This window comes from Macaca fascicularis, chromosome 19 (genome assembly GCF_037993035.2).
Source record: "Macaca fascicularis isolate 582-1 chromosome 19, T2T-MFA8v1.1".
Taxonomy (NCBI): domain Eukaryota; kingdom Metazoa; phylum Chordata; class Mammalia; order Primates; family Cercopithecidae; genus Macaca; species Macaca fascicularis.
The window spans coordinates 531651-553357 of NC_088393.1; the positions used below are offsets into that span (position 1 = coordinate 531651).

The following is a 21707-nucleotide window of genomic DNA, read 5'->3' on the forward strand; positions in this document are numbered from 1 at the left end:
GGTGGATGAAAAGAGAAGGAGAAGGGTGGCAGTTTGAGCCCAATTGTGTTGGCTTCATCTTCCGCCTCTTGTCCCTAAGTACATTGGCAAAGTTTTCCAGGTGAAAACTCAGAAGGGATTTTTAATGACTGGAATCTGTGAATTCCATGGAAGCCAAGTCTGTCCACCTCTTTCACCCACCTCATTTCTCCCCGTTGGGGCTGATTTTGGCAGCGTTCATAGGGGCAGGGACGGAAGGGGTGGGGGCCAGCCGTCGGCCCTGTGTCCCTCCCTTCCTCCCCTCAGCGCCACAGCATTTCGGTGTCATCCCCTTCCGTGCACGCGTCCTCATGAAAACCAAGTGCGGCTGGAGGGAGATGCCTGCGCCCACTCCCGTGACCTTCCCGGCCGGCCTGGCTGCAGCGGCCTCTCGGCAGGCATCTTTCTGGTGCTGCCTCCGTGCCCCTCCCATCACCTGATGCTCGTGTTCCTGAATCTTCACGCGTGTGCTCTGTGCAGCCACCTCACGGGCTCCCTGGGAAGGAAGACAGTGTCTCACACCGGTCAGAATGCTCTTCTCTGTCCACTGAATAGTCCAACACAGAATCATTCCTCTGTGATTATTTGTGCTTTGTTATGTAGAACTGGAATAAAGAAAAAGTGAATTTAGACATTACAGCCATCAGGTTGAAGCTTAGTAATTGCACTAGGGAATTAAATGGAAGCATTTGAGCTTCTCGAGTTCTAATTCCACATCTTCGTATCCCCATCACCCCCCATACCCAGTGTCTAACAGAGCTCTTGGTCTAGGAGTTTCTTGATAAATGCTTACTGAATTGAACTGGACTGAGCTTAACATTCCCACCCAGAGTTAGAAGCCAGTCCCTGAATAAATTGCATTTAGAATATGAGTTTGATGTTACTGTGGTAAGGGGTATCCTACACGTCATAATTCCTAGTCAATATCGGGTATTTAGTCAAATAGACTCAAGTATAGAGAAGCATAGGCCCATCTGGCAAAAGGGCAAGGCACGCTGCTTTAGGTCCAGGTCCCCAATATCAACTATGAAAATAAAACGTCAACTCCAATGACAGCCCTGTCCTCAGCTGGTCACTGTTTATGCTAACAATTACAAACAGCTTGAACTTGCTGTCCTGAGAGGCAACACACCCTCCATTCTCTCTGCAGTGTAGCTGCCTTGGTGGATGGAACATGCCCCTCCTCCTTCCCTCTCCCTATCCCTCCCTCCCCCCTCCTCTCTCCCTCCCTCTCCCCTCCTCTCTCCCTCCTTCCCCTCTCCTTCTTCCTATCTTCTCTCACCTTTCTCCCCCCACCTTCTCTCCTGGACAAGGGGCAGAAGAGAGGAGATCTCCGGAATCTTCTGCTTCATCCAAGCAGCTTGGGGGCAGCATCAACAGCTGCAATTTGGCTGCCCCAGCAGGTGCCTCAGGGCAGCCTTTCTAATGGGAATCCTGGAATCATGTCTTTCCTTAATGTGTCCTAAAGGCTGGAGGACATGAAGTGAAACAATGCTCCATGCTCAGTCCTGTGATTTTGTGTAATTATTGGACTTACTTTGAAATTAAACTAAATGATACCCAAGGTAGAGCATGAAAAAAAAGAAAAAACAGGCTATGGTGTTTGAAAAACAAACAAAACCATTTGGTTTGTTGGTTTGTTCTTAGACCTTCACAGGCTCCTAGGTCACACGTTTCAGTTTCTTAGCAAGTGGCATTCTCTGCAGAAGCTGTGTCAGTCTCTGTTTGATGGTGTCAGCCACAGCAGAAAGAAGCACTCCGTAGGCCCCGTGCTCAGGACCTTGGCGTGAGCTCCTGCCATCTTCTGTTCATGCTCATCACAGCTCTGTGCAGTGGGCATCCTCCTGATCCCTGTGGGAGGATGGAGGATGGAGGCGGAAGGGTGAGTGATGGCAGGATCACATGAGGGGTCTCTCCCGAGGTAGGGAGGGGAACTGGCCCAGGACCTTAGTGCCCATCGCATCCTTCTTCCTCCTCCTCTGCCTCTCTGTGACTGTTTGACTCAGGCTGCAGGGACAGACATGAGTATGTGCAGAGCCTGTGTGCACCCCTGGGAATGTGTGCTCATATTGGCAGGGAGGGATGTGAGTGTGTACAGAGCGTGTGTGCACACCTTGATGTGAGCGCGTATGGAATGTGTGTGCACACCTTGGGGATGTGTGCTGGCATTGGCAGGGACAGATGTGTACAGAGCGTGTGTGCACACCTCGGGGTGTATGTTGTCATTGGCATGGACAGACGTGAGCGTGTACAGAGCGTGTGTGCACACCTGGGGGTGTGTGCTGGTGTTGATAGGGACAGATGTGTACAGAGCGTGTGTGCACACCTGGGGGTGTGTGCTTATGATGTTTTGTAACCGGCAAATACGTGGCCTGTTGCATCGGGCGGCCCTGCGCCCATGCTGAGCCCGTCAGTGGCCCTCGGGTTGGGGTCTCCATCTGCCCAGACAGCACTCGAGTGGCTTGAGGTTTCAGATTCTTCCTCTACGGATACTTGGGCTTCCTCAGGACCAAACATCAGAACCAGCCAACTGCAAACTACAAGAACGTTCAAATGCATCTTCAGTAGGAAAAACAAAAGCAATTGGAAAAATTTTCCAACGTGACCCCGTGGTTAAGCCGTTAGATACTCCAGCCAACAGATTGAGTCACTTTAAAATTCACACCAATTAAAATGGTTGTGAGAGTTGCAGAGCTTTACCGCTAAACCTTGAAATAATTGAAGCATTCTGCTCCACTTGCTTACAAACTAGAGTTGGGGATACCTTTCAGTCCAAAGTAGCAACCTTCTAAATCCAGTTTAGATGCGAGGCTCCCACTGACACAGGAAGAGACAGTGGCCCTTGATTATTCTCCTGTGTTCAGATACTGTGTCATTTCTTTTTTTTTTTTTTTTTTTTTTTTTGTATCCTGATCATCACTTCTGCTTTTCCAATTCAAACTAAAGGAAGGGAGTTTAGTTCTGTTTTGGAGAAGCTGTGGTTAGTAGTTTCTTTTCATGGTTTGCTTAATCTCTTAAGTCTGGTGCTTACATTACCCAAACAGACTTTTCTTTAGTACGACAGTGCCATAACCCAGGGCTTCTCCCTCCATATCTGCTCCCCAGGGGGCTCCCTAGGAATGGGCGCTGGAGATCCAGCCCCCCTCCATGTGCCATTTTCTTTGAGTCCAAGGTAGCTTTGGCTCAGAGAAGAAAAGAGGCCTCCGGGTTAGGTGCCTCTGACTGCTTGCTTGTGAAATGTTTAATGATAAGGCGACTTCCAAACTAATTTACACATTGGTAGTTGTAGCTTGAAGTATCACCGCAGTCATAAGAACAAGAAACACTCCCATAAAGTAGATAAGCAGAAAAAAGCCATAGAAGTTTAATAAAGCGCAAATAAAATGGTGTTGTAAGAATGTCCAGTGGGAAATGCTCTCAGTCCAGCCAGATCCAGCTGTGGCGTCAGTCCAGCTGTGGTGTCCTCCTGTAAAAACATTCAGCCACATGTGGCCCTGATCGCAATCACTACTCTGAATTGTGATCCAGAATGTTCTTGGGGGCCGATGCTGGGACTGTTCCAGCAGTTCAATCTGATTGGGCGTCACGGTGGTGATGTGCTTAGCGCGGCCAGCTGGGCTGAGTGGTGGCCACCCGTGCACTCGCCACGTGCAGCCGTTATTCTGGTGATGGGGTTGCATGCGCCCCGGCTTGTCCACCTGGGCTATTAAAGTACTGGGAACCCAACCGCGGGCGGTGCCTCCCGATATGGGAGCTGTCTTTTTTATCCAGGGCCCTGTGGCGCTGCAGAACCCTGCTGCCAGTCTGAGCTCACAAGGAGGTACCGGAGGGCTCTGCTGGGGCATGGAGGTCCCTGAGCAGGTGGTCACTTATTGCTTGTGGAGTGGTCCATGGCCTGTGAGTTTATTCTCGGGGTTTGTGTGGGCGAGGTTAACCAGTTCACAGCTGGGCACTTACCCCTTACACAGGTGACACTAGTTAAAGTGGAATCTATATTAGCTCACACGGGAGTGTGTGAGGAGCTGGGAGGGTGGGGAGGCTTGGCCTTAGCACTAGATTCCCGGGCTCCTGACATTTCTGCGTCTTCCAGTTGAGGGGCCGTCAGAGCCACTGTGGGTCCTGAAGACAGTGGGTGCCATATGGACCAGGGGATGCAGAAGCCTCTAGAGGCTGCGGGAGGCAAGGAGACGGTGGCTTCCCCAGAGCCAGCCCTGCCGCCACTTCGACGTTAGATGGTGGGACCTGTTTTGGACTCCAGCTTCCAGAAATGTGAGAAAATAAGTCAGAGTTTAGGGCGCTAAATTTGGGGTGATTTAGTGGAGAAATAGAAAACTAGCCCACAAATGTGCACGCATTGAAATGTGCTCTGTCCAGGTGTTCACAGTGGTGTGAGGGAGATGGCATCAGGGTTCTGGGAACTGTGCAGTTTTACTGAAGGAAGGGGGCTCGCCACGCCTTTCCTCATATAACTGAAGGTATGTATGCCTGCCACACTGCCCAGGAGACAGGGACTAGAATTCTGACTTTATTTCTTATGGGAACCAAGCCACAGTCAGAACACGGTGAGGGCCGAGACGAGCTTCCTACAGCCTGAACTGGGAAGAGGAATCGCAAGTAGTTTGTGTTTTTCTACACAGACCTGTCCTTTTCAAGTTTTGTTAAGTTTTGGAAAAAGGGAGAAGCCAGGCACACCTCGGCGAGGGACAGTGTTTCTGGAGGTGGTGCGGCTTCAGCCTGAACGTGGCCGTGTGGTTGGGAGGCTCAGAAACTGCCCTCCAAGGGCACTCATCTATTCCTTATTGCAGTAATACCTCGTTTACAGAAATCCACAGAAATTACAGTGCGGGAGGCTTCTGGTCTGGATGGGTTTGTGTGGACCGAGGTCACGGGGTGTTTTCCCAAGTGCTAATCCTGATCTGGCAGAGGCTCTGTTCCCAAATAATTATTCCACAGTTTCAGAGCCGATATCTGAGTGATAGTCTTTTAACTTTGTTGCATAAAAGGAAACAAAGTATGTCTCGAGGGTCTAAAAATCCATGTGGTAATCATGGCTGTAAACTCATACCTGGGGCTTTGGGATGGAGTGAAAACCACCGTCACCTGGCGTGGACGCTGCGTGGTATTTTTAGCATGGTGGCCTGCTCGTGCCTTGAACTCTATCTGCAGTGTGAGCAACAGCTGTGCATTTGAGAAATGTGGACAGGTCAGCTTGCTCCTCCAGGGGCCTGCAGGCATCCGGGTGAGGGGCCTGGGATGAGGCCACATCAGTGGGAAGGAGCTTGGTTGTGTCAGCAGATATGTCTGTCTCTACAGGCCCGCAAGCCAGCCAGAACCCAGTTTTCCTTAGGTCATCTAATGCCAGAAAAAACCTGTTTCTTAGAGATTCTCATAATTTATATTAATGAACCATTTGACCGTACATAAAATGTTATAAATGCATGAGGCTTTACAACTTGGCAGATGTGTAACTCACATGTCGTTGTACCAAACTGTTGAAGATATTTGTTTCACTTGAAGGTTGTTAGCATTTTATGTGCAAAGCAAATGCCAGTAGCATTTTGAAGGAGTATTTTGGAATTTTAAACACAGTGGGATAGTGCTGGGTCTCTGGGATACTGGTGAGGTGGACGTGACCTCAAGCTCTTGTAGCTTGCAAGCAGGATTGCTAAATTGTCACAACTGCAGTGCTGGAAAGTCAAAGTGGATTTCTGTAAATGAGGTATTAGTGCAATAAGGAACAGGTGAGTGCCCGTGGAGGGCAGTTTCTGAGCCTCCCAGACACCCCAGGAGGAAGCGGGGGACGGGGGCAGTTACCCACCAGAACCTGGACGGTGAAGCTGGGTTTGCTGGTGGCCCTGCTTGGCAGGTCATTACATGCAATAAGAAACAGGTGAGTGCCCTTGAGAGCGGTTTCTCGGCCCCCTTCAGAACCGCAAGTGGAAGACGCTCCAAGGTGGGGGGTGGGGGTTCGGTTAATCCACAGGGGCCTGGATGGTGGAGCTGGGTTTGCTGGTGGTCCTGCGTGGCAGGTCATTACATGCACTAAGGAACAGGTGACTGCCCTTGAGGGCGGTTTCTCGGCCTGCTTCGGAACTGCAAGTGGAAGACGCCCCAAAGTGAGGGGGGGCTGGTGGTCGGTTATCCAGTGGGGCCGGATTTGCTGGTGGCCGCTGCGTGGCAGGTCACGGCGTGGAGCGATGGGAGGGGAGTGGAGTGGGAATAGAGGATGCACCCTCCACAGCTACTGCTGGGAGTTGGCTCTGGTAGCAGAAGGGGCATAGATAGAGGGATTCCCATCAGGGGCAACACGACTGGGGTCCCACGTGTGGTGGATGCCGAGGTGTGGCTATATGTAATCTCAGTCTGCACAGCCGTCCTGGTGAGTGGGTTCAGTTAGCTTCCCATCTCACATTTGAGAAATCTCGGGGGCTCACATCACAGCTAGGTGGGTTGGAACTAATGTCTCAGGCAGGACGTTGGCCCCAGAGCCCAGATCTTACCCGCCCCCTCTCTTTTCAGTCCACCAAGCTTGTAGAGAGGGTTGTGTGGTGGTGGGTGGCGGCTGAGAAACCAACACAGTAGAAGGCGGGGAGGAACTAAACCAGGCAGGAGACACAGGCAGTGCTTGGGAGGTCTGCACGGGGTGTGGGTGTGGGAGACACCTCTGGGCCAGTGAACCCCGTTCTGTGCTCCTGGCTTGCCCAACCTTGGCCCTCAGCCACATGCTGCGTGCTTTAGGTGAAATCTCAGTCGCTCGTGTGGTGCGGGCATCTTTTCTCCCTGGCTTTGCCTCTCTTTAAATCACGGAGTCTCAGTGGGGATGGCGGGGCGGATGGTGGTCCATGGAATTTGCCCTCCACCTCCCCATCCTTGTCCTGTCCTGTCTGGCCTGTTACCTGAATCTGTGTCTCTTCAGAGCCTGCAAATGAGTGGAGGCCACGACAGCCTCTCGCTGACCGACCTCTCAAACTTTTATTCATCAGAATAGTGTTAAATGCCGATTCCTAGGCACCCCCATCGGACTCTACGCCTGCCTAGCATGGGTACTTTGGGGGAAGGTACAGAGGATTGCTGGGCTGTTCCAGGGGGGAATTTGCATTGTTGAATGTCTATTGTGTTCCTTCCAGCACTCTACTTTCCACGCACACGTGGCATTAAACCTGGAAGACCTCTGGGTGCTGTGCTGGTGAGGAAGCCCCGGCTGGACGAGGGGCTGCTGGGGCTCGGACTTGATTCCTGGGCTGGGGGCTGCGGGCTTATTCTCTTCAGTGGGTCTGCTGATGGGATGCCCTGAGAAGTCCTGCTGTGCACTCAGGGGAAGGTGCAGAGACAGGCTCAGAAAAGACAGACCATGGATTTAAAAATTCCTACTGGAAAATCTTTTATGAGCAAAGTAATTTGCATCTAACTGAAGACAATCATTGCTTGAATAATTGGTTTGTTTACAAAGTTGGTCCTATGAACAGATTAAAGTTTTCCTTCATGCCTTATCTACAATGTGAATAGGAGCTATTACCGCAACTTAAATTAGCTTTAAATTTCGTATCAGATTGCAGTCCAGATTACAAACGGCTGCTTGATAATCTAATTGATAAAACGGAGGAATTTAGTGCTTGGAACTCGGAGTGAAGGGAACAGAATTGCTTTGGTTTCTCAAAAGGGTGTTGACTGAGTGGTGACCTGGGGTGAAGAGAAGTGGCTAGAGTCATTACACTCGAGGAGATGATCTGCCCCCGCCTTTCTCAGCTGTCTTCTGGACAAAACAAAGGGTGATAAATGGAAAAAATTCAGCACTGAGTTCGTCTATGCCCTGAGCTTCTCATACAGTCATTAATGGGCTGTATCTGTGAAGCCTCCATACAGGCACAAAGGAATTAGGCTAGAGTAAGGCGGCCGGCGACCTCTGGCGTCTGGACCGCGTGTCACTTCCTAAAGCCCTTTTGGGTGAAATGACAGTGGCAATGTCGTTGTTCGGAGGAGTGTAATCTCACGTATGAGATGCAGATTTTAAATGATGCAGATTTTAAACACCAAAGTCAGGAAGCTTGGTGGGAGTGGCTGTCTTCCAAGTGGTTTTCTGTGCTGCCATGGATGAGGCGTGGATGTGTCATCTGTTGGTGAGATCCACTGGTGAAGGGGCTAAGGAAACCATGGAGGTCAGGGGTGTGAAGCTGCATCTCTTCTGGCATCCCAAGGAAATACATCTTGTAAAACGTGTGAATTTGACCCTGACCCTAACCCGAACCCTGAGTGTTGAAGTCTGGTGCAGTGTCTTGAGCCCTCTTCTGCATTGAGGGTGAGTGACTGTAAATGACCGATTCCTCAGTGGTGAAAGTTCAAATGTAGCTTCCCTGAGGAAGCCAGACCTCGGTCACCCGTATCTCCATTGTAAACACTGCGGCCCCTACGCGGGTGGCTGCAAGTTTCCAGGCCTTCCTTGGAGAAGCAGCCGTGAGGTGCTTGATGATTTGATAACATCAGCCACCTTCTGTCTTCTGTCTAATCACGGTACAAATGATTCTCCTACAAGGAAATGGATCTGGTTTCTTCCTGATCGTTGGAAGAAGCAGCCTGCCTAGGGACTCCACCGTCCTCTGCACTTTCACAGCGAAGCCTGTGTCTGTCTCCAAGGAGTGTCACGTGTGTCGTGGGAATCGCTTCCTTAATTCTTCCTGCTTTTGAGGGCTCCGGTAGCTCTGCCTGTTTCACCCGGGATGAGCAGCAGGTGGTCTCTGGCTACTGTGGGACTAGGGCTTGGGGGTGCATCATCACATCCGGTGGCCTGTCCAGGTGGGCATCATTGTCTTTTGCCTGTTGCCTGAGGCAGCTGTGATGCCATGGGGGTCATGCTTGTCAGGGCCAACCCAGTTCTTCCCGTGTACACCTCTCCTGCTGGAGTGCCTTTCCTTATGATGACTTGTTGAATTAACGTGGAGAATGCAGAGAGGCTCTGGGCCTCTCTCTCTCCCATTCTTACTCCCTGGAGCTGTGAAGCCCGACAAGGGAGCCCATAGCCAGAGGCTCCTTTAAATTGAATTAGAATAAAGATTTGATTACATAGCTAAACACATTTGAAAAGAACTTCACAGATTAAATTCCAGATTCAACCCTTCAGGCCCAGTGGCCACGTTTTGGGGCTCAGCAGCTGTAGGTGGCTGTTGTCTTTCTGTGTTGGCTGAGCAGATTGGGGCGTTTCCAGTTCAGCAGGCAACTCTCTTGCATGGCTCTGCCTGTGGTGAGGGCACCTAGGCTGGAGAGCCTCGTGGGGATCCCTTAGGCCTCCGGCTGCAGCCAGGCTGCACGGTTCCTGTGCCCCGGGTCCTCTGCAGGCCCAGATGGATCCCACCACAGAGCCAGCACTGCTAGACTTGGGTACTGTGTGCAGACAGCAGAGGGTCACGTCCGGGCCTTGCAGGGGCTGGGGTGACTGGCCTCCTTGGCCAGGCTTCTGTTTCCGAGTCTTCAGGGGAAATGCATCCACCATCCACCATCCACACCGTGCACCAGAGGAAAACTGCAGGCTTCTCTGTGGATGGTGAATTGAGATCATGCAGAGTGACTAGGTTTGGGCTCCTGAGCAGCGTGGAACCTGATACCTTTAGGTGGAACCTGACATGCCTCCATGTGTACATGGCAAAGAGAATGCAGCATTGTCAGCTTGAATCCAGATGTGCTCCCGTTTTGAGGTGGAAGGTTCTGGGAGTATTGGCCATTGGTGATTGTGCTGCCGTGGAGGACTTTGAATGCAGGCACTGGTTTGGGATAACCCTGGTTTCCTGGTCCTGTATGTGGGCATCCCTGAATATCCCGGACTGGAGGAAGGCAGGGCAGATGGGAGGGTGACAAGAGGTGTCAGGTGTTTCCAGCTTTGGGGACTGATGCCATCAGATGGCCGAGATCAGGATGGTGGTGGCCAGGGACCAAAGCAGGGGTGCGTGGAAATGCCATGTTCCTCGGAGCATGGGGAGGACCTCTTGAACTCTATTCCTGGGCAACAGTTCTTCCATTCTCAGGAATCTGTGCCATTGTAATTGAGTAGCAAATTCTGTAATTACTCTAATTACTTACTGTTAAGTCCCCATGCCAATTACCATAAATTAGCAACAGTGATAACAGTTTGCCTGGTCAAACCTTACCAAGAAAAACCAGTGGACCTAGTTTTAGTTGCCTCCAGTTCCCTCCAAATCAGATTCCTTAGCGGCTTGTGTCCCCACACTTGCTGCAGTTCCTCCTGGGCCTGGCAGGCACATTCCAGACATTCACATCTCAGCTCAGATGCAGGCGTGCACATTATTTATAGAAAATCGCACTGCGCTGTGATCGGCTTGAGCTGACGTTCTCTAGGTGGGAGGTGGAGGTTCAAAAGTTCTAATGGGATGAAATTAGAAATATGAATTTTAAAAATTCACGTGTTATGAACTCTGTTCAGTGATTTTCTCTGAAATGAGAGACTATTTGCAGATGAGGCAGTCAGCCTGCAGCTCTCCTTAAATCTGTCCTAGACCTCGATGCCGTCCTTCGGCCTCTTCCTGGGTGTGGGGTGCTCTGCTTGAAGCAAAACCAAAGGAAAGAACGTGGTCTGCATCACTACTGCAGCCAGCTCAACACGCACACCCACTAGGAGGGGCGTTTGATCACTTAACATTTTAAATGCATTTAACATTCAACCAGCAAGTCAGCCAGTGCTTTCTGTAAGCAAGCTGCCTGGCTCATGGGAACCTGACACTTGACTTTTTGGAAGAGAGTACTTGCTTCTGTGGAGTCTCAATATTTGTCTCATTTCTTGAGACTCTGCTCAAAGTGATGAACGTGAGTAAATTAGGACTTTTTTTTTTTTTTTTTTTTTTTTTTTTTTGTAAATTGGGCCACAGAGCTCTCTAGGCAGAGTCAGGGGAGTAAACGGCTGTGAAAGATGCCGCCTGATGTGAGCCACGGCCAGGCACTTTGGAACCTGGGATCCCATCTCCAGCCTTTCAAAGGACACAGACGAATATAAAATGCAGATGGGAGAGTTCATAATTTGGGCATCTCTGTTCTTTTGAAATCAAAGTGCAAAGAAAAAGTTTTGCCTTGAGGTCTTAACCCATACTTGTTTTTCTCCTGAGGTTTTAAGATTTTCTTAACTGCTTTTCTCTCCCCCAATCCTTGAGGAAGTTCTATCTTCATATCTTCTTAAAAGATATGGTTAAATTCAACACTGAAATATGAAAACATGCTTTCATATTTTTCTTTAAACTGAGGTATCTGACATTGGTGAAGAACTAACTGGGAGTATTGGTTTATTTTTATTTTTTTGAGACAGTCTTGCTGTGTTGCCCAGGCTGGAATGCAGTGGCACGATCTTGGCTCACTGCAGCCTCACCTCTTGGTTCACGCCATTCTCCTGCCTCAGCCTCCTGAGTAGCTGGGATTATAAGTGCCTGCCACCATGGCTGGTTCATTTTTGTATTAGTAGAGACGGGGTTTCAACATGTTGGCCAGGCTGGTCTTGAACTCCTGACCTCAGGTGATTCGCTCACCTTGGCCTCCCAAAGTGCTGGGATTACAGGCACGAGCCACCACACTCGGCCTGGGATATTCTTGATTATAATTGTAACATATCCCTTTAATAAAAACAAAACAGAACAACAACAACAAAACAGCTGTCTGAAAAGTCTCGAAATTAAAGAGCTCACTTGGACAGGGATTTGGACACCAGTTGAATGGCCCAGCACACCATAGTTACATGGGCCACTCGGCCTGTTAGGTCCTTAGGGTATTTGAAGTCATATGGATATTTGCATTTCTGCCTCTGGATATCGTGTTAGTATTCGGCTAGTGTTTGAGGGCCAGGCTCAGATCCGGGAAAACAAGAGCCCCTGCCCTCACGGCACTTCTCTTCCATGTGTGTGTGTCAGGAAAATAGAAAGCATAAGATTTTTTTTCAATGAGCTGGGAAGATGGAAAAACAAGCTTAAGATGTTGACTTGTTCAGAAGAAGGGAAGTGCAAGGAACACTCAGCTTTGTTGCTGCTGAAGGAGGCCCCTGGTGGAGGCTGTTTCAGAGGTGGGGTTTCTCTGAGAAAGGTGGTAAGAGGCAAATAGGATGCCCCATCTGGTTTGCCAGAGATGGGGAAAGTTAGTATCCCCAAAACAGCTTCAGCATTCTGGCAAAGCTTTGGAAAACCAGCTACGGTGTAGGACCTTGTTGGCCGCTGGGTAGAAGGAAAACATTGCTGGTCCTGAGGACTGTACTGTTGTTCCACTGCTATAAAGAACTATCTGAGGCTGGGTAATAAGGAAAAAAAATGTTTAATCGGCATACAGTTCTGTGGGTTGTACAGGCTTCTACATCTGGGGAAACTGACAATCAGAGTGGAAGGTGAAGGGGAGGCCGGCATGTCTTCACATGGCTGGAAGGGGAGAGAGAGTGAAGGGGAAGGTGCCATGCACTTCCAAACAACCAGATCTCAGGAGAACGATCATGAGGACAGCACTTGGGGGATTGTGCTAAACCATTAGAAACCACCCCCATGAGTCAATCACCTCCCACCAGGGCTCACCTCCAACATAGGGTTAGAGTTCAGCATGAGATTTGGGTGGGGACACACAGCCACACCATGTCAGGCTTCCCATTCTTCTCCTGCACGTGCTTCGCAAATGGTTCTGTCATTGGTTTTTGTTTCTGTTGATACATAATATACGTACATATTTTCAGAGTGCATGTGATACCTTGATTCACCCCTATATTGATGAAATCTGTGTACTTGGGATGTCTTTCACTTTAAATAGTTTCTTTTCCTTGTGCTGGTTATGTTAAGTTATTCTCTCCTAGCTGTTTTGAAATACACAGTAGATGACCCACTGCCATCCCCCTGCTGATTTATCAATAGTAGGTCTCGTGTTCCCATTAGGCTGTGTGTTTGTGCACATTACCAGCCTCTGCCCATCCTGCTTATGAGTGGGCTCTGCTGGGCCCTGTTGACCACCTACTTTTGGCCTCCATGAGATCTGCTCTCAGCTCCTGCTTATGAGTGAGAACATGAGCCGTTTCCTTGCTTGACTCGTTTGCTTAACGTAATGTCCTCCAACTCCATCCATGCTGCCGCGGATGACAGGGCTCTCCGCTGTGTGGTGGAGTATTGCTCCTGTGTGTGTTCGGGCCACGTTCCCTTCATCCCCTGTTGACGGGCACTCAGGTGATTCCAGACCTTGGCTACTGTGGATGGAAGCTGAGAGCAGTCACTGGCTTTATACTCGGGGGACGTGAGCCACTTTGATGTTCTCAAGCAGCCTATCCCCAAAGCCCTCCGTAGAATGCCGCATTCGTTTGTACTCATGGCTTCTTCCACTAGGATGAACAGCTGGGAAGGGGCTTTGAGTGAATGCTTGGGTTTCTGTCTTTAATTGGTACCCAGCTACACTGGCCAAGTAGGGGTCCCAGTGGCCCTGGACACTACCTCACATAAGGTCCAAAGATGCAGTTAGGTTCTTTTTTTAACTTAAAAAAAAATGCTTTTGACCTGGGTAAGCTATGGCATTATCAGTTAGAGTTTTTCATATTGGAAAGGTGTATATTTTATTTTCTAAGAAGGAAAGAAATCCTGTTAAATACTCTAACCACAGATTAAATCATGTCAAGGAAAGAGGTACTATTTTGGGGGAAAATTACCCCTTCATGTCAAAGATCAAGGAGATGACTTACATTGTTTAATTGAGTTAATTATGAAATCTTAAGTGGTTTTAAGAAGATGAGCTGTGGATCCTACAAGACATGAGACTGATACTGATTTAATGTTAGTCAGCCCTGACAGAATGTGGCTAATATTTAAAGCTTGCTCCAGTATTGCTTGATAGATTGTAAGTTAATGTAAAGATCTGTTTGACGCTTTTATTTTACAAAATATTATTGAGAAAAAGTTTGACAGCCAAGGAACGGCCTTCAACCAATTTCTTCCTAATTTCTGTCACCAGAAAATTTTGTCCTGTTAATTCCAGAATTTACTTTTGGAAAGTTCCCGTAAGGAGAGCAGAGGTATTGGTGGTTGAATGGTGACTTGAATTTAGGTGAAGATCGTTAAATATTTCATAGTCATGTTTGTCTTGGTGGTTTTAGCAATTTTATATTAAACTTAGAACTGTGAGTCAAACCAAATGTGTTCTTTTGCTTTTGTGATACTCCTTTGTATGACTATACTGGTAAAGAATGATAAAATGTGTATTGGGTATTTTTTCTGTGTAGATATTAGGATTTTTAGGGGAACAAATTAATCATTCTTCTAATATACACTGTGTGTTGGGTCCTTTGTATATTAGTTGAATCACTCTAATGAGGACCACTTGAAAGTCTGTTTCTATAGCAGATCTTTTATATGTTGACTTGTGTTATGCAAAATCCTTCATCCTCTAAGAAGACTAAGCAATGGGTTGGAGGAAAGATTTAATCACCCATTAGGTCTATTCCGAATGCCCAGAATTGAATGCAAGTACTAATTATGTTTTTGAAGTGGTGTGTGTGTGTATGGGTGTGTGTAGTGGACTCCTTTTTAGGTCATGGGAGGGAGGTAAAGCGAAGATGAGATTTGCTGATGAACATTTGTGCACATGCTAGTGGAGAAGTCATATGACTTGACTGCACCTGCGTACTCTGATTTTGGTTTCGTTAGTGTCCGTAGCCACAAGCCTCAACTGCCTCTGGGACCCACCCTGAGGGGCTGTGGTGAGGGTTATTATAGAGTCGTGCGTCTTAGTGAAGGGCACAAACGGCCTTGTGGGCCTACTTTGGCTTTGTTTGAACGTCTAGATTGTTAAACTAAGTTTAACATTTTGAGGATTATAAATTGTGATTCTTGTCTAAGAAGAGGTTTCTGTTGTCTCTGAAGACAGGAGCCCCAATACAGAGGGTCCCTGGCTCCCAATTGTTACATATCTGATTTTTTTTTTCAACCTTGTGATGGTGTGAACTAGTCACACTCAGTGCATTGTTTGGCCCAAGATGGGCTGCCTCTGGATGAACCCGTTGTAAGTTGAAACTATGATGTCAAATGCACTTTCTATTTAGGATATTTTCAGCTTACGCTGGGTTTATTGGAACAGTTTCATCCCATGGTAAGTCAGGGAGCATATGTGCTCATAAAAGTGGAGACGATCTCATAGATACCGTGAGATATAATGTCTCTGATGTTATAGAGATACGATGAAAACAATCAAGTGGGACTTGGAAGCCTTGGAGGGACTCACATGGGCGGCTCCTGGAATGCAATCTTGAGCGCCACTGGCTTCTGGATGTGACATCTGTACCTTCTGCTTAGCCCAGTGTGTTATCGGCTGCTCTCGAGGGCAGAGAGGTCCAGCGTTCCTGTGTTTAGGTATTTGAGCTGCCTTAAGAGGCTAGGTCAATTCTCACTGGTGTCTTCAGGGCTTTAGGCCTTCTGAACAAGCAGGAGGAAGCACGACTTTGTAGAGCTTTGGAAATCTCAACGGACTTCAGGGCCATCCCCTTTGGCAGGAGAGAGCCCCACTGGAGGCGAGCAGGGTGCCGTGCGGGCCTCTGCTGGGCCCAGGCATGTACGGACGTTGTGAGGGCCACAGGACACAGATCGGTCTTGGTTCACAACTGGCGTCGATGGCCACGCAGCATTTCTGCCAGGTACATGAGTGCGGGGACTTGGGTTTTGGGGTGTGCGTCCTGGTTGCCTAGTTGCTTGGAAGACCCCCATTCAGACCCCAGCCTGAGTCACCGTGACAGGCCTCCTGCTTCACACGCCACACGGAAGCCGTGGCGTCGGTCACTGACGTCCACCGGGTGTCAGATGTGCGTGTGTATCTTCCTTGGTCTCGGGATGTGTCTTGTTTTGAGGTTATAGTAAACGTTCTTTACAAGGGGTTTTGGATTTTTTATGTTGTTTGCAAGGAGGCAGCAGGGAGTGCTTGAGCAATGAGATCCCCTTTCCAACCAATACAATTTCAGATCCCAGCAGGTAATTAAGGCAGCGGAGCTGTGGGATCACCTTTGCAACCAATGAGAATTCAGATCCCAGGAGGTAATGACGGCAGCGGGGCGGGTGGCAGAACCCTGAACTGTGGCTGTTTCTGGTGTCTTGCCCCGCGGACAGAGCGTGCTGGGGCCTCCGTGGTCCTCTGGGGTGAGTGGAGCGCATGAGCTGGGTGCTGCTGGGCCCTGGCTGGCTCCCCAGCCCGGGGTTTATGCAGGACTCGTTAGACAACTTGGAACCCAGAAAGCAGCACGAGGAGAACGGGATTGTGCCTTTCTGGATCCTTGGTGCTTCCCAGTCTCAGACACTGAGTAGGCTCTGAGGGGTCTCTGCCGAGAAGACTTGCACAGTCGGCCCCCAGGATGGAGTGGGGCTGCAGCGGGTCTTGCAGGAGCTGGAAGTGGGGGTGAGTGTCTCGCAAGCGGGACCTTTCAAGTGGGCCCAGCAGGATGCATCTGTGGAAATGTTGCCACGTAACGCAGGGCTGCGGCCAGCAGGACCTGAAAGGCTACAGCGGGCTGTGTTTCTGCTCTCTCTCGAGTCTCTGCACGGTTTTCCTTGGTTTTTGTCTGTTTGGAGGACGCTTCCCCCTTTCTTGCGCTTACCTAGCCTTCTGAGCTTCTTTGTTGAGTATGACAAAGCCCTGAGAAGGCATTTTTATCGCATAATTGTGTTATCCTGGTGGCTGGATAAATGACCTGCAAATGTGGGTGACTCAGTAGCTCTGAGGGTGTTCAATATCCAAGACAGAGGTGGGAAGGAAATGTTCAGGCAGGCATCAGAGGATCTGTTCTCTGCTTTACACTGGGGCCCTGGTTTGCTGACAGTCTTCACACTCGATCCAAAATGGGGGATAATGAAGTCTCACGGATTCGGCTTCAGCTGAGAGCTGCCTCCAGCACAGTCTTGTGTGAGTAACAGTTTCTATGTTTGGTGCGAAGGGCGGGCGTCAGTCAGTTGATCTTATTTGTGGTGGTGCTTATGGTGGGTTTTCCGTAAGGAATGTAGACTTTATTAGCTTTGGCAAGGGAATCCTGAGTGATAAATTGGAAGAATGTCTCAGGAAATTCTGGAACCTGCAGTGAATCTGGAATCTGTATGAAATTGAGATTTGGATTCTCACGATTTCCTAATGCTACCCCGAAACCCAGTAGTTGAGACAGTCGTAGAGCTTCAGTTGTGCTGCCCCGGTTCCCCATTTTAAAAGGAACACGTTGCTTTCCTCTAGAATGTTCTGAGCTCTGAGTGCTGCCGGCAGAGTGACCAGCTCTCTGCATCAGAGGGGAAGCCAGGGCTGCGTTCACGGCGTCGCGGCAGCCGGGAGCTGACCCTGGACCTCAGGCACGTGTGATGCTGACCATTTTCTGTAAACTCCAAGGGTGTAGTGGTCTCCTTGGCCCTTTACAGTCTTCTGAAGCTTTTGATGTGTCTGCACTTTGTAGATTTTTCAGAAGTAGACAGCCTTTTCCCACACCCTTGGGCTGAGTTTCGTCAGAGGCTGGTGTGTGGGAAGCACCACACCCACATTCTGACAGGGAAGACTCTGGTGCCCAACTGAGGTCAGAGTGGAAATTTGTTCTTCCTTCCCTCCAGTCTGGTCCAGCTGCTCCCTGCTTGGCCAGAAGAAAATCATGCTTATTCAAGTCGTAGGCAAACCCCCAAAGTCAAACATTTGTCTTTTTTCTTTTTTTTTTTTGAGACGGAGTCTCGCTCTGTCACCCAGGCTGGAGTGCAGTGGCCGGATCTCAGCTCACTGCAAGCTCCGCCTCCCGGGTTTACGCCATTCTCCGGCCTCAGCCTCCCGAGTAGCTGGGACTACAGGCGCCCGCCACCTCGCCGGGCTAGTTTTTTGTATTTCTTAATAGAGACGGGGTTTCACCGTGTTAGCCAGGATGGTCTCGATCTCCTGACCTCGTGATCCGCCCGTCTCGGCCTCCCAAAGTGCTGGGATTACAGGCTTGAGCCACCGCGCCCGGCCTTGTCTTTTTTCTTTAATATGCCCATTTAGTTTATATGGAATGATAGCTAGAGAAATGCCTTTTAGGGGAAAATTAATTTCCTTAATTACAGAGAACTTTTTGGATAAAAATCAGGAGGCTATTTTGTAATAAGATCTAGTTAAATACTACAGTGGAAAGCTCCTTATATTTGATCTTACACTTGGGCCCTGTGTGCGTGTCCGCATGCTCGTGCTCATGACGCCAGGCGCAGATGTGAACTACGGGCACAGTACATACTTTCTGGTTGCTTCTTTGAACGTCTTATTGCTTGACCTCTCCGACTCAAATGTTGAGTTATGTTGATTCTGTTCAGAATGTTTATCCCTCCGTCTAGGGTCCAGTCGTCTTTCAGGGAGGAACCGTCTTCCTCATCTCTGTCTCCTACAGTATTGTATATTTAATAGTCAAATATTTATAGGTTACATGGGTGACTGATCTGTTCATTAGGAGGAAAACAATGCCAATTTTCACATCATTAGAATGGACTTGTTAAATGATTGTTAGTCTAATGAAGTTTCCATGGCAAAAGAGGCTTTGCAGATGTGAGTGTAACGGACAGTGAGATGGGAGAGGACCCTGGGTTGTCCAGGTGGGTCCAGTGTCTTCACATGTGCCTTTTGAGAAGGCAGTACGAGGGTCTGCCTCAGAGGAGGAGACCTGAGGACGAGATAGAGGCCAGAGGGCTGTGGGGGTGAGGGCGAGTGTGGGGCAGGGGCAGGGTCCGGAGGGGTGCAGGGCTGAGGCCGGGGCAGTGGTAGGAGGGGTGTGGGGCTGTGAGTCAAGCTGCATGGTGGCTTCTATGAATTGGGAGACTCCAGGCAGGAATACAAGCTACTGACCCCTTGACTTCAGCCCTGGGACTCCTGACTTCCAGGGCTGAGAGGAGGTTTGCATTTGTGGTAATTTGTTGCAGCAGCAATAGGAAGCTAATGCATTGTATCTGTTCTTCACCTCCAAACCTTTGAAAAGTGACCCTGTTGTATCGGCCTTTTGTGTGCCCTAAATTCTAATGAGATGGTTTGTAGGAAATAATGGACACAAACGATGGCAGAACACAAAGTTGGACAGAAGCAGTGTCTTCTGTGGTTCTGTAGTTTGGGTCTGGGAAGTTAGATTTCGGTCAGAGTGTGTGGTCTTGTTCAGCGTATACCTGGAGTACTTGTTCAGAGCTCCTGGGGGAGTGGTCTTTAACACTGTTAGGATTAAAACTCCAAGCACATCAGGGCCAGAGTTCCTGAGTCAGTGTTAGGCGACCTTTGAATAAGAGTTGGCATGTAGAGTCTGCCCACTTTACTAGTATGAAGCAGCAAAATCTTTTTTTTTTTATTTTTTGAGATGGAGTCTCGTTCTGTCACCCAGACTGGAGTACAGTGGCGAGGCCTCGGCTCACTGCAACCTCCGCCGCCTGTGCTCAAGTGAGTCTCCTGCTTCAGCCTCCAAATTGCATGATTTATTTTCCTGTTTTATATACTTAGTATGTGAAAACTCTGCAAACTTTATTAATACAAATGACATGCCAGAACTTAGGAGAATCTGGTATTTTCCCATGCAAATTAGTAGTGATGTGGAATTCCTGGGCTGATTTGGTTTTATAAGACATGGGGCAGATTCTTTGCCTTATTTCTGTGGAACTAACAATTGTTAATCACCCAGCACTCTTACCTCCCCCAACAGCTCAGGTGAGGGGGGTGTTACCCCCACTGTCGTGATGAGAGGCAGGAGACTGAGGCTTAGATGAGCAGGTGACACATTACTGTCCAGCCCCACCCACCCTGTAGTTTCCTGCCATGGCTCAGCTGTCTTCCTGCAAGAAAGGACAGACACCCTGGTGCTGGGTAGAATTCCTTGTGAACCCCTTTCCATCCTCCAGGGAGTTCTTGCTTTACGGTGGTGGCTCATGGGGAGTCCTCTGGCCCACTGAGAAAGTGACTCATGTTGTGACATTACTGTCTCTGTCCGGCTGCTGTCGATTGGGTGATTTGTAAAGAGACATTTATTGCTCACAGCTCTGGAAGCTGGAAAGTCCAAGGTCAAGGCAGTCCAAGGTCAAGGCACCTGCACATCTGGTGCCCCAGGGCCTGTGGCTCACAGACGGCAGCATCTCAACAGGTGTTGCGTGGCAGCGGTCGTCTCGTCAGAACTCACGTGGTGGAGGAGCAGGAGGGCTCCTCTAGGCCTCCCAACAAGGACACCAACCCCAGTCCTGAGAGCAGGACTTCCCAAAGGCCCCACCTCTTAATGTATCCCTTCGGAGATGGTTTCAGCATGAGGTTTTGGGGACATTCAGGCCAGAGCCATTGCTCTGCTGTGGTGTTAGGGCTGCATGGCATCATTACTGCAGCAGAGCCACAGCTTCTTATCTGCATTTGCTGCAGGAGGAAGACGCAGGTGCCTGTGCAAGTTGGGGTTCGGTGCAAGAAGTGGAGACTCTGGGAATCTTAGCAGGAGGAACTTAAGGGCTTTGAGAACTGACACTTTAGGACTGTAGTTTTCTTCAGACTGTAAAAACCTTGGTGTGTGACAATACTGAACATTGCCTGAGCCCTGTGATCCTGTAAAACAGTGATTGTTAAGACATTCCCCCTCCCCACAACTGCGCCCCCACTTTTACTGCAAGAAGCCCCTTCCCATGTGGCTTAGGCTGACTGGCGGATGACGGTTTACCGAGGACAAGACCAGATACAGGCCTTCAAACCCCCCTTCTCTGCCTTATAAGTGATTAGCTAAACTGCCTGTTCCCACTGATCAATCACTTCCCACCTTGAAATGGTTCTTCGTGGTGCAGTTGCGACTAGGGGGGTGGACTTGTCTTTGACTGTTGCCTTCCACAGAGGACAGTTAGGGTGGGCAGGAAAGAATTCTCTGCTACAGGTCTGCATTCCTGGCTGTTTCCAGAAGTGGGAATTCTGGTGCCGTGGAGTCTGCGAATGGATTTCTAGTGTCCCAGCTTCAGGTGGAGTTGAAATTGAGTGAGGCAACCCACCACACCCATCTGGAGCCAGGAACTAGAGCCATTTTTAAAGTGGCAGTTTCTCCATAAGATTACCCAAAAAATGCGCTCAGCACGTTTCTTTCTTTCTCATATGCATTTGGCCATCTAAAATGGGAATGGTGGTTTTTTGGAGCATGGATGTAGTTTTAAATTTTGAGTATTGTAAACCTTAATGTAGCTTCTTAAAATGTTTGCCTGATTATCTGGAGATTTACTAAACCTTTGGAGTGGTAATAATGAGTTGATCTATATGACTTTGCTTTCTATGATGCAATGAAAGTACTCTAATTAAAACCTCTGCAGTTGGGTCAGCAGGCGATTGGCCAAAACAAATTCTGCTTTTTGGGTTTCTTTAACCAAACAAGGGAGTAGAGTGTAGGCTGAAGTGGCAAATTCATTTCAGAGCACGCCAGAGCCCTCAATGATTCAGCAGCCTTCTCAGGTGAACGTGTAACGTGCCGTGAGTCTTGGCAAGCCTGGCTACTGAAGTGTGCACGTGACACCACAGAGCCACACCTAGGAAGATGTGGTTTCTGTAACAAGCTTTGGAAAACCAAAGTTCAACTAAATTATCCAACTTTGTTACAGAAAAAGCTTAGACCAGATGGCCAAAGACCTGATTGTTTCATGGTTGAGACATGGTTATAAAATCGCCCTTACTTGGTGCCAATCAGTGTTGGTCCACAGTGATACTCCTCCAACCTCACTGAATAGTTTGGAGAC

At 49.0% G+C, this 21707-nt stretch overlaps 1 long non-coding RNA gene across 2 annotated transcripts in view; it reads left to right on the top strand.

Moving 5' to 3' along the window:
• The first annotated feature begins 4042 nt into the window (after nucleotides 1-4042).
• Nucleotides 4043-21707, top strand: part of LOC135968583 (uncharacterized) — a 31630-nt gene continuing 13965 nt past the window's right edge. For both annotated transcript variants that reach the window (XR_010583481.2, XR_010583482.2), the window contains exon 1: nucleotides 4043-4493. This is a non-coding gene — a long non-coding RNA (uncharacterized lncRNA). The remainder of the gene's footprint in view (nucleotides 4494-21707) is intronic.